General features: G+C 40.5%; 1 long non-coding RNA gene across 1 annotated transcript; it reads right to left on the reverse strand.

Annotated features, from left to right (window-relative positions):
* Positions 1-556: 556 nt before the first annotated feature.
* LOC107835058 (uncharacterized) lies at positions 557-6,888 on the reverse strand. Its single transcript, XR_001660887.1, has 3 exons — positions 6,632-6,888; positions 614-747; positions 557-579 (listed from the first exon to the last, which is right to left on the reverse strand). It is a non-coding gene; the product is annotated as an uncharacterized LOC107835058 (long non-coding RNA).
* Positions 6,889-11,487: the final 4,599 nt, after the last annotated feature.

The raw sequence follows: 11,487 nt of genomic DNA on the forward strand, positions 1-11,487 counted from the left end.
ATAAGAGAATATGTGGTTGTGTTTATGCCTATCTGTATCCCATCATCCGTATGTGAAATACTAAATATTCGTTTCTGGTGTCGCGCGTACTCAGTAGTACCCCAGTGTTTTGTCCATTTATTTTCTTCGTCTGCCACTAGAGTGTCCCAGTTAGTGTTAAGAACGTCATTTGTCATATACCAAGTGTAATCTCTGTAATCTGATGATAATATGCTTGCCCAGGAGATTGAAACCACGACCATTGAGTTTGGTGAAAAACATACGTGGATACCCACTCTCATTCCATTAGCAGTGCTACAAGAGTATTTGTGATCATTAACGCCATGCGTTTGTCTCAGATAGGAGCATAAAATAAAAATAAAAATAAAACACTTTTGTTCGACATTTCAATAGTTGGTAAGTTCATTCGGCTCCTAAAGATGCTCCAGGGTTGTGGACAATCTTCACCAGTTTTGAGACGGTCAAACTATTTGGTTTGGCCCCCTTTGTACTCTGGCCTTTGCCCTGTAGGTCAGTGAGTCTCTGGAACTTAATTTCTTTTTTCTTTTTTTTTAACTTTTACTTTTGAGCTGAAATGACCTTTTTGCAATGTGACAGATGAACCCAAGTTGACCTTTCTGCTATTTTTACAGCTGTGGGAGTAGTCAGCAGCACCTGGTATGGCCCGTCCCACTTAGGAGAATACCAGTGTTTCTTCTTTATGCTCCTTATCAGCACCCAATCTCCAGGCTCCACTAATAGATCTTCCTGCTGGGACACAGAAGGAGGATCCTCAGTTTCCTTTTGTCTCCGTTTTTCTAACATGGTTCTGATATAATCAGCTAAATTAGCTTCCTCATCCATTTCCCATTGATTTTTAAAATGCGGCAGTCTGTACGGCCTTCCAAACAATGTTTCAAAAGGTGTGAGCCCTGATGTACTTGTAATGTTAATGTATAACTTTACCAAATCTAAACATTGTGTCCAGGGCCTACCGGTTTCCTCAATACATTTTTTTAGTCTGTTTTTAATTGTAGCGTTCATTCTTTCCACTAACCCAGCACTCTGAGGATGGTAGGCACAATGATTTTTTAGATCTATGTGAAACATAATTCCGATTTTCTTTATAATTTGGTTTACAAAGTGAGTGCCATTATCACTATATATTTTCTCAGGAATTCCGTATCTGGGAATGATATCTTTGCAGAGTGCTTTTGCTACTGTTAGAGCGTCAGGGTTTTTAGTTGGAAAAAGTTCAATCCATTTTGAGAAAGCATTATTTATCACCAAGCAATACTATTTCCCTTCACTTTTATTTAATTCTATAAAGTCCATGTGTATAACTTGAAATGGGTATTGTGGGTTTGGAAATTTTCCTCTACGCGGTCTTAGGTTGCCTTGAGAATTGTGTTTTGCGCAAATTAAACAAGTTCTACAAAAATTTTTTGAATAAGAAATAAATCCATAAGTAGTATAATATTGATGTACTTGTCCGACCATTCCCCCTGTCGAGACATGCGACACGCCATGGCTCGATATTGCAGCCCATTTATATAGATTTTTTGGTAAAATAGGTTTATTGTCAGAGCTTTTATAGATATCATCTATTATTGTTGTTCCTTTCTTTGTCCATAATTCTTTTTCATTTTGTGGACTTGCTTGTTGCATTTCATGTAAAATTTTTGATCATAGGATTGAGTTTTCTTCTAAATGTAACACTGTGACTTTTCCTGCCGCTGCTTGCTTTGCCATCTTATCAGCGAACGCATTCCCCAGGGACACTGTGTCTGTCCCTGCAGTGTGTGCCGCACATTTACAGATTGCGAGTTGCTTTGGGAGTTGTACAGCTTCAAGTAATTCTTTTAACAATTCTGCATGCGTCACTGGTTTTCCTGTTGATGTTACCATACATCTATGTTTCCAATATTGTGCAAAAGTATGAACAGTTGCAAACGCATACTGACTGTCAGTATAAATCGTTACTGTTTTATCCTTCATAAGTTTACAAGTTGTGGTAAGTGCAATTAGTTCTGCGGCTTGTGCTGAATAATGCGGAGGGAGCTTTTCAGCACTGTCTTATCAGTTACCACTGCATACCCAGTTTGAGTTTTTCCTAGTTCGTCTTTCTTTGAGGAACCATCTACAAAGAGTGTTTCGCCTTTGTCTAATGGTAAATCTTTTAAATCGCTTCTACTTCTAGCCGTTTGTTCTGCTAGTTCCTGACAGTCGTGTTTTGTGCCATCATCTGTGACAAGTAACAGTGTCGCAGGATTTAACACTGTGCACCTTTCAATGGTCAGATGAGGCTGAGACAACAGGGTGGACATACACGAGAGAGGTCTCGCAGGTGATAAAAAGGTCATTTGTCTGTAGTAGTAGTGCTGATACCGCGTGTGGTACTTTTAGCGTTAATGGATGGAATAGTACAATAGAAGCGCCAACTTCAACAGCCATGGAAGCAGCAATAACAGCCCTCACACAGTGAGGCAACGCACACGCCACACTATCTAGTTTAGAGGAGTAATATGCGACCGGTCTCATTTTATCACCATGTTGTTGTACCAGCACCGAGGTCATGAAATGACCTTTGCAGTCCACCATCTGAACAAAAGGTTTTTGATAATTAGGTAAAGCTAGGGCAGAGGTTGACACAAGGGCCTGTTTTATTCTGCAAAATGCCTCTTCCTCTACATCTGACCATTTCAATGGAGAGGACATTTTGAGATCTTCACTGTACATTAATTTGTTTAAAGGTGCCACAATTTCCGCATAATTAGGCACCCAACTTCGACAGTAATTTGTCAAACCTAAAAATGACATCATTTGTTTTTTGTTTGTGGTTTTGGCGCTTGAAGAATCGCTGTTTTTCTAACCTCCATGATGGTACGCCCCTCCGCACCCAAATTATGACCCAGATATTTTACTTGTGTCTTGCATAGTTGTAATTTATTTTTATTCGCCTTATGACCTTCTTCAGATAAATGTGTCAGAAGCGCCAAAGTGTCTTGCAGACAGGTTTCCCTGTCTGGAGATGCCAATAAAACATCATCAACATATAATAAAATTTGACTCCCTCCTGGAGGTTGAAATGTTGACATGCTCGCGCTCATAACTTGTGCAAAAATTGTAGGGCTTTCACAATAGCCTTGGGGCAGTCTGGTGTATGTGTACCTTTTTCCTTCAAAAGTAAAAGCAAACCAATATTGACTTTCTTTTTCTATTGGTATTGAGAGAAAGGCATTGCTGATGTCGACTACTGTGAATACCTTTGCATCTGGTCTAAGAGAATTCAACAATGTGTGTGGATCAGGAACACAAGGGGCCCTCTGAACCACCGCATTGTTTACTGCTTGTAAGTCTTGGACCATACGCCACCCAGTAGAAGGAGGCTGTTTCTTTACTGGAAAAATAGGAGTGTTACATGGAGAATTTTCACACTCTACTATGACTCCTGCTTCAATAAGGTCTTTAATTACCGGTTTTATGCCTTCCTGTGCATCTTTCTTGACGGGATACTGTTTCACTCTTGGTCTAAACTCTGTTTTGGGCCTAATCTGCACAGGCAAGGCCCACATCTGTAGGCCCTTCAGACCATAAATTCTCAGGAATGTCCCTGAGGAGGACTTCCTCTTCTTCTGATAACATCAGTTGTCAGTGTCTGCTGGGGTGTAAATGTTGTCCCTTTTGCACCGACACAAACCAGCTCAATGTTTTCCTGGTCAGCCCAGTAGATTGGCCGACTGCTAGATTTGTGGAAGTTGTTACCCAATCGGTAGCTGCGTTCCCTTCTTCCACAATTCTGCCTAAATGACTCCACTGCACCTCTTTTTGTTTGAAAAGAGGCAAATGGAGAGATCTCCACATTTTGTTTAATGGTTTCAGTTTGTCTGGGAGAGCAACAGCTGCCACCGCATTATGCTCTGTGTCTGTGTACAGGTAGGTCACCCTTATCATGGCTGGGGTAACCTTTTCGATTTCGGCCTCATAGTTCCTATCAGGCCCAGGAGTGTTTTTGACCCAAAGGGTGATATGTAGGTCCTCAGGAGACTTTTGATCCTGTGGGGCGGAGACTACTTTACGCCCCTCGTCCAGGAGTGCTTGCGCGCTGTTGTGTGGAGGTTTATGTGGGATTTCCAACGAATAATAATAATATGGTTCTCCACATCCCTGGACTACAAAGAAATCTCCCCTTTTCATCTCCGACCGTCTTTTAACAGCAATGTGTCCCTCAGTAGTTGGAATCAAAGCTAATCCTAGCTGTAAGAGACCGTCTCTCCCCAGTAGATTTACTGGACATTCTGGAAGCATCAAAATGGACATTTGGCAAGCCTGACCTTGTGGATCTCTGAGCCATACTAGCTCTGACTCGTTGGCTTGCGTAAGTTTCCCCCCAGGGGATCTTACTGTGATAGTTTCCCCACTCATCTTTACCCCTGGGATTTTTTCCCTGCATGTTGTTCTACATGCACCAGTGTCACAAAGGAAAACTACAGGTTTACCATTTATGAAAAGAGTTACTTCTGGTCTAATACTGTCCATAGATAATAGGTCCTGTAGATTCAATTGGACTTCTGTATCTTCCAGTTTTTCCGATTCTAGTCATGCTGATGAATTTAATCCGATTCTATGTGGACAATCTCTAACGATGTGCCCTTCTTGTCCGCAACACCAGCATCCTGAATTGTTTTGTCGGCCGTATCCTCTCCCTCTTTTATTCTCTCTCCCTCTGTAATGTTGACCTCTGCCTCTGAACCCCCCTTTTCCTCTTTTTTCCTGATAAAACACTTGTTCCTCCTCCTGGAAAAAAGCTCCTGAAGCTTTTTTCTTTTCTTTTGTGACTTTTTCTGCATGAATAGCATGAGTTATGTATTCATCTAGAGTCCCAGTTCCCAATGCTATGTAATGTTTGGTTACCCATGCATTTATTCCTTATTTTGACCCTGCATGCAATGCGTTTTTCAGTTGTTGTTTATATGCGCTGTTGTCGTCCCCACTTTCCACTAATCCACTATGTATTTTAAACACATTTGTCATTCTTATTCTATAGTCCTCAAAAGATTCGTCTTCCTTCTGTTTGACTCTGCTTATCTCAATGTAATTTGCTCTGCGTTGGTATCTCTGAACTGTCCTTGCTGCTAAAGCCTTCACTCTAGTTGTTAATTCTTGACAATTGTGTGCAAGGACTGCAGGAGGATCACCCTGTACTGGGCTCCAGTCTCCCCGAACGTGATGCCAGTCGGAGCTTAAAGCTGTCATCCATATCTGTTGGACTTCCTGTCCGTTCAAGTTATATGATCTACGCAGATCTTCCATTTCTTCTACAAAACTATTCACATCCTCTTTAGGAGATGTGAACCCTTCTAATGCCTTCTTAACATCCTCCAAGGTCCACGTTCTGTACACCAGAATTGTGGGATTCGCCCCATCTCCCCCTATATTAGGATTTGCTACTTCTATCATGGGATATAAGCCAGCTGTATGTTGTTGATTTTCTGTTTCTGTTGAATGTTGGAGGAAGGGGGGAGGAGGCTCTGGAGGAGCCGTCGCTCCTTGCACTAGGCTTTCTCCCCATTTTTTGGACCACTCATACTTTTCTCCTTTTGATCTAGTATTGGGTCTCTCACTAAATTTTTCTTCATATTCTGAGGGTGAAGGCACTTCAGGGTATAATCTTTCAGTCTGTTTTTTCCCTTCAGTGTTGTTGCCCTTGCTTTCATCCCCTTTATCTACTGCTATGTCTTCACCTCCTCCCGCCACTGACTGCTGCACCGTCTGATATCTCCCCGGCCCAGTTTCATTATCTTCATTTCTATGGAACATCAGATTCTTTTCTACACTTTGCTCTGTTTTTGTCCTAGATTGATTTTTCCCCTTCTCTTTTTAAAGCTTCTTTTAACCAAAATTCTATATCATCATACCCTTCTGCGTGCATCTTTTTTGGATTTGACTTTGTTTTTTGCTTTATGTTATCCTGTAGCAAAGTTAGTTTCTGTGAATTCAGTCGGCCGTCAAAGTTATAGGTAGTTATCCATTTATCCAAATGTTTCATTTTGCGCGGGTCCTTGTTTTCGACATATTTCCAGTCATTTGTTTTTAGACTGTCAGTTGGTTTATTTTTGCTGATCCCTTTCCCCATTTTTTAATTAAAATTTGGTCCAGGTTCGTTGACTCCTAGGGAGTCCTATGAACTGGAGTTGGTTTCAGTAGGCCAGCAATTAAAAATACCGTGATGTGGTATTCCCCGCTTCAACTCTTTCGAGTGGGAGAATCTTGCCTTTGCATCCACAAGAGGTTTGCTGTTTACAACCCTACTGTTTTATATGAGGTAAAATACCGAGTGGTATTTAAACCTCCAATCACTCTCACTTTCACACTTTTTTTTTCTTCCACGGAAATTAAGCGCCTGTCGTCGCCGGACTCCGCAGTCCATTTAGCACAGGTATTAGCCAGGCCCCGCAGCCTAACAGGACAAGGCCTCCAGCCTTGCAGCACCAGGCTCCGTCCGCCTGTTACGCAAAAACTTTGCGCTAGGACTTTCGCTGTCCTACGCGGACTTTGGGCATTAATTGGTTACCTGTTAGAGTCTAGAATTGACAGGGTTTTATATATGCGCAATGACCTCCAGTCACCCGCCAAACCAAGAATCACTCACCCCTGTTGCCTTTCCTTGGAGTGTCGTCAACCTTCAGATCCTAGCAGGCAGGCAGAGTGTCAGCCCTTGAACAGGTTCTGAAAAGCTTCCACTAGGAAGCTTGCCGTGCACGGTCTCTACTGGCATCCGCCTTAGCCGCTGGAATCCTTCCGGTATGTTGAGATCCGGCTCGAAGGACCAAATTATGTCAGAGTTGACACCTATTAAACACAGAAAATAACACAGGAAAGACAAGAGAAAGTTAGATTCTTAATACTCGCGAGGAGAACAGACAGAGATGTGCTTTCAGTTACAAATCTCCTACTGCTGAAGCACATTTGCCTGCCCCTCTCTTTTTATTGTTTTTAGGATCCCTAATCACAGAGAGCGCTGTAACTCTAAAGGGAGGGGGAAAACACTTCATCACACAGTCACAGCACCACGATTATCGCTAACTAACAACACAATCTATCTCGCACTAGCTTATCCAGTTCCTGACCCAGGATCAAGCAGGACAAGTTGTGAATCTTCACAGCGATGGTTTTATAGCTATCCAAGAGGTCAAAGCAGGCCGTTCTGTGAAGAGCTGCTGTCACTGCTCTTCTTCAGAGAGGCCTTCAGAGAAAGGAAAGCAGAGTGATTAACAATACAGAAACATTTCTTAAAACATATGACTAAATTAATTAAGTAAGAATACATAAACTAAGAGCATAATAAAGATATAACAAATAGCAGATAATAGAATTTACCCAACACTTTTCTAGACGCCACCTTTCCATAGATGGTCTTTGTGCCTCGATCTGGGTTAACCTCAGTGAAGAGCCTAAACAACACAATAGAAAATATGAAAAACCTTTGGAAAACTGGCAACTTGAAGGAAGAAGATCAATGTAATATAAAAAAGTTCTTTACTTAATGTGGATTATTCTGTTTTTAAATACATTAAGTTAACACATCACCAAATTGGTCAACTGTTAACTATAACTTGCTTTGTAGCTCCTAAAACTTTCCTATTGTATTTTACTCATTGTAAAGAGTTTTCAAAATATAATCATGGAGTAGTTTTACTGTTGAATAAGCTTCAAAGTCTTTGCTGCTTCATCTTGATATTTTAGCTTGAATGTGTAGTAAGTAGCAAACAGTTGCAGGTCTGGTCTCACATGTTGGCTGGACGCCTCAAAGATGAGTTGGCTTTCAGCGCTGACCATCCAACCAGCCACTAGCTGCTCATCACTCCATGATGGGCAGAGACCATCATAGTCTTCTTTTCCTCAAACATTTTACTGTCCTTTGACTTATCAAAGCTGAATTCATTTAAGCTCAACATGACAAAGCTATCTGAGACAGACTGGCGACCTCTCCAGGTGACTCTGCCTCTCGCCCAAAACGTTAGCTGGAGATAGACACCAGCACCTCCTGACCCCATTAGGGAAAAGGGTACCTAGAAGATGGATGGGTGGATGGATGACAAGCTATTCTGTTATTCCTTTTCAATCATGTTTATGACAGTGGCTTCCAGTCTTTTGTGTGTAAATATTATTTAAAAGAATCATGAAATTCTAGAAAAAAAAATTCAACATGCTAGGAAATGTTAAGTGTAACAGTAATGGGCTAGGCAGCTAACTACGATATCAGAAAACGCTTCTTTAAGGAGCCTGATGTGTGATTGAAAAACACAAGGAAACTGTTTTAGTTGGTGTTTCGTGCAAATGTATTATAGAATTTTTCTTGAGAACAAGGAAAAATAAGGGGGAGAGGAAACAACAAACAAAACAATTACAAACACACAAATAAATTCAAATAACAAATTCAAGAGTCCTAGAGGTCTTGTCCTTTTTAGCTCGCCATCAGTTGCTCAGGTTCTGATCCATCATATAAAAAAAACCGACCTAAAAGGCCAGAAAACCCATTAAGTATCTTAACAAATAAATGCAACAAATATCATTACAATTATTAAATATCTAATTAAACATTTCATTTCAATCAGGTTAAATTAACCATAATTTAAACAAAAAGAATAATCATTTCAAACTAATCAATTAAGGTTAAACTTGAAAAGTTGACATCAAAGTTAACTTTCAAAATATCAAAGAAAATAGAATAACTCAAATACTCAATCAAAATGAGGAAAAGAAATTAAATGTACTGCGCAATATCAATTTAAAGGTAAATGTAGCTACATCTTATTTTAATTGCAAAAAGTGCCAAAACACGCACAATATCAGCAATCGAGTTACCTTTGCAGAGAGTGGGGCGTACCAAACTGCGAGCTTGGTGACGGCCCAGGTACAAACGGCAACAGTTCTAAAAAAAACAATGCTCCAATGAGCAATCAAGCAGACATGCATGCCAAACCGATAGTGCCATGCTACAACAAAACTCACCAAGAGATCAAATGAGTAGATGCAGAGAATTGGGTTAATTTCCAGGGTGAAAATGTTCAGCAGAACGCCAACAGCCAGCCACAATCACAGCGGAACAGGTGATGTTGTTCATACGGCTGGAGGCAGGGCTTTAAATAAGTGGAAGAGTTTGGGGAAAACAGGAAGTGGGCCCGCAAAAATAAAAGTCTTAATTGACTAACTGCGGGTTACATAAGCAAAATAATTATATATATATGTATTGATAATTTGTTTTGCTCTTAAATAATATCACACAAGTCCTGCCACCTGGCTGGCTAACCGAGGCTGCTGTTGCAGGTGTTAAAAATTAGCTAGTTGGACCTTTTCAAGTTGAAGATGGACTCAAAAACCTGCTGCCAGTTTTTAGAAAACATTTTCTCCCAGCTGTAGTTAGAAACAGTGGTAAAGGAAGAAGCTGCATCTTTCAAGAAGATCTCAATTTTTAGCACAATGCTCCATTTCATGCATCAAAGTCCTCCACTATGTGGCTAGTAAAGGCCTTAAAGATGAAAGAACAATGAAGTGAACCCCTTTCCTCACCAGATCTAAACCCCATGAAGAGATTTACAGTGAAGGAAACAGTTAATATCTCTGAACTGGGAGGCTGCGACTGCTGCGACAGAAAAGTTGATCATTAATAGATCAAGAAACTGAGAGACTACAGTAATGAAGGCTTATAACTGTTATTGAAAAGAAGAGTGGCTATATTGGTCACTGATTTATTTTAATGTCAGAAATGTTTGTCAGTTTTGAGTTGATGACAATAAAGAAGTCATATTGGAAAATTTTCAGTTTTAATTCATTTTCATAAAAATTCTGCTCACTAATAGTTGCTCAATAATCGTGCCCACACAGATATTTTCTTAAAAAAACCTAATATTTACCTTCTACTTTCTTAGATATTGTTAATTCTCAGTATTCAGCCATGCCCTTAACTCCTCCCATCTCTAGCAGACTGACTACTGACCAGCTCTCCGTCTCACGGGTCCGAAAAGACTCTAATTCCCGAGTATTACCGCAGATAAGAATTTAGAGAACTTTTGTTTAAGCTGGGAGCGGGAAAGATTCGTCTAAGCTCTAACTACCTTCATCCAGACGTTATGCCCCGCTTCAGTTCATGTCTCAGACATAGGAGTAGCCCCGCCGATGTCCGAACTCATGAACCACATCTGTTAACGGTAGCTCTTCCCCTATAATTAACGTGCACTTGGTAACCGGCTTAGATAATTTTAGCGACTAGGAATAAGTCCCAGGGACATTATTTATCTGAACTAAAGAACTTACGAAGCTACCCTGATTTACTAGGACCATAAGCATTGATTTTACGATGATCAGAGAAATTGAATCTAGATGACTCAATTAATTTAACTGTCCACAACTTCAAATTAGACTTTAGTATTTTATTAGCAAGCTTTAGCAAGGGAAAAGACATACAACATCTCAATAAAAAATTAAGAAATTGAAACTTTCAAGAATCATCATAAATTACTCCTACTTCTAACCCTACTCTGTGTCTTAATCTAAATAAAGGCTTTGGGGGGAGGCAGTATTACTCAAACCCAGATGCAGAGACGATCTTGGCAGCAGAAAACTTTAACGTCCATGGATGGAGTCCTGTCTTTGTCTTGGCAGGATCCTTTCAGAATAAATCCAAAGTTGAACTGGTGAGAATCCTCATCAAACTCAGTTCTTTATCCACAAAAGATCTTTGTCTATTCCCCATGTCCACTGCAGCATCGTTGTAATCCTTTGGGTTGAGTGCAGGGCCGCAGTCGAATCAGAGTCCCGGGTTGTGGGTAAACAGATCTTGTCCCTTTCTTGTGCAGCGCGTAGTCGTCCCGGGGTATCATCACGCAGCCCTCCATTGACTCTGCTTCTCCATCTGCTCGACTCGAACGCTGCGGAACAAAGAACCTCGATCCTCCTGTCTGGTGTCTTTTTATTCTTATCAGCAGCCACACACTTTCTTTCCTCATGGACGTTTTTACTCAATGTCAACTGTTCTTTAGTTAGCCTCAGACTACAGATGAACTTTATTTCTCCTGAGCTGCACTTTCAGATCCCTGTCTGAATTCTGCACCTGTTTCCTCCGTACTGACTGCTTGGACAGATGATCTCATATCCATGACCATCTTGGAGACATGATGTCTGTCCTAATGACCTAATGCCTTGGTTACCTCTGCTCTCCTTCCGCTTCCTCTTTTCCCCTGACCCTTCACCTACCATCTACCTCCAACACATCAGTGACCTTTAGTTACAGTTACACATTTCACCACGTTTCAAGTTCAATGTCAAAATCACATTTATAACCTTTTAGTTTCTCTGATTTAGCATTCATTTGTAATTTTATAATAACCATTACTTATTAGTTACTCTTATTATAATCATGATACAAACATTTCTGAAAAGAAACCAAGAATAATTCATTATTCTAATTATTTGATACCAAAGTTACAGTTACTTGTTTCACCTGTA

The sequence above is a fragment of the Poecilia formosa genome, unplaced genomic scaffold, assembly GCF_000485575.1.
Source record: "Poecilia formosa unplaced genomic scaffold, Poecilia_formosa-5.1.2 Scaffold961, whole genome shotgun sequence".
NCBI lineage: Eukaryota > Metazoa > Chordata > Actinopteri > Cyprinodontiformes > Poeciliidae > Poecilia > Poecilia formosa.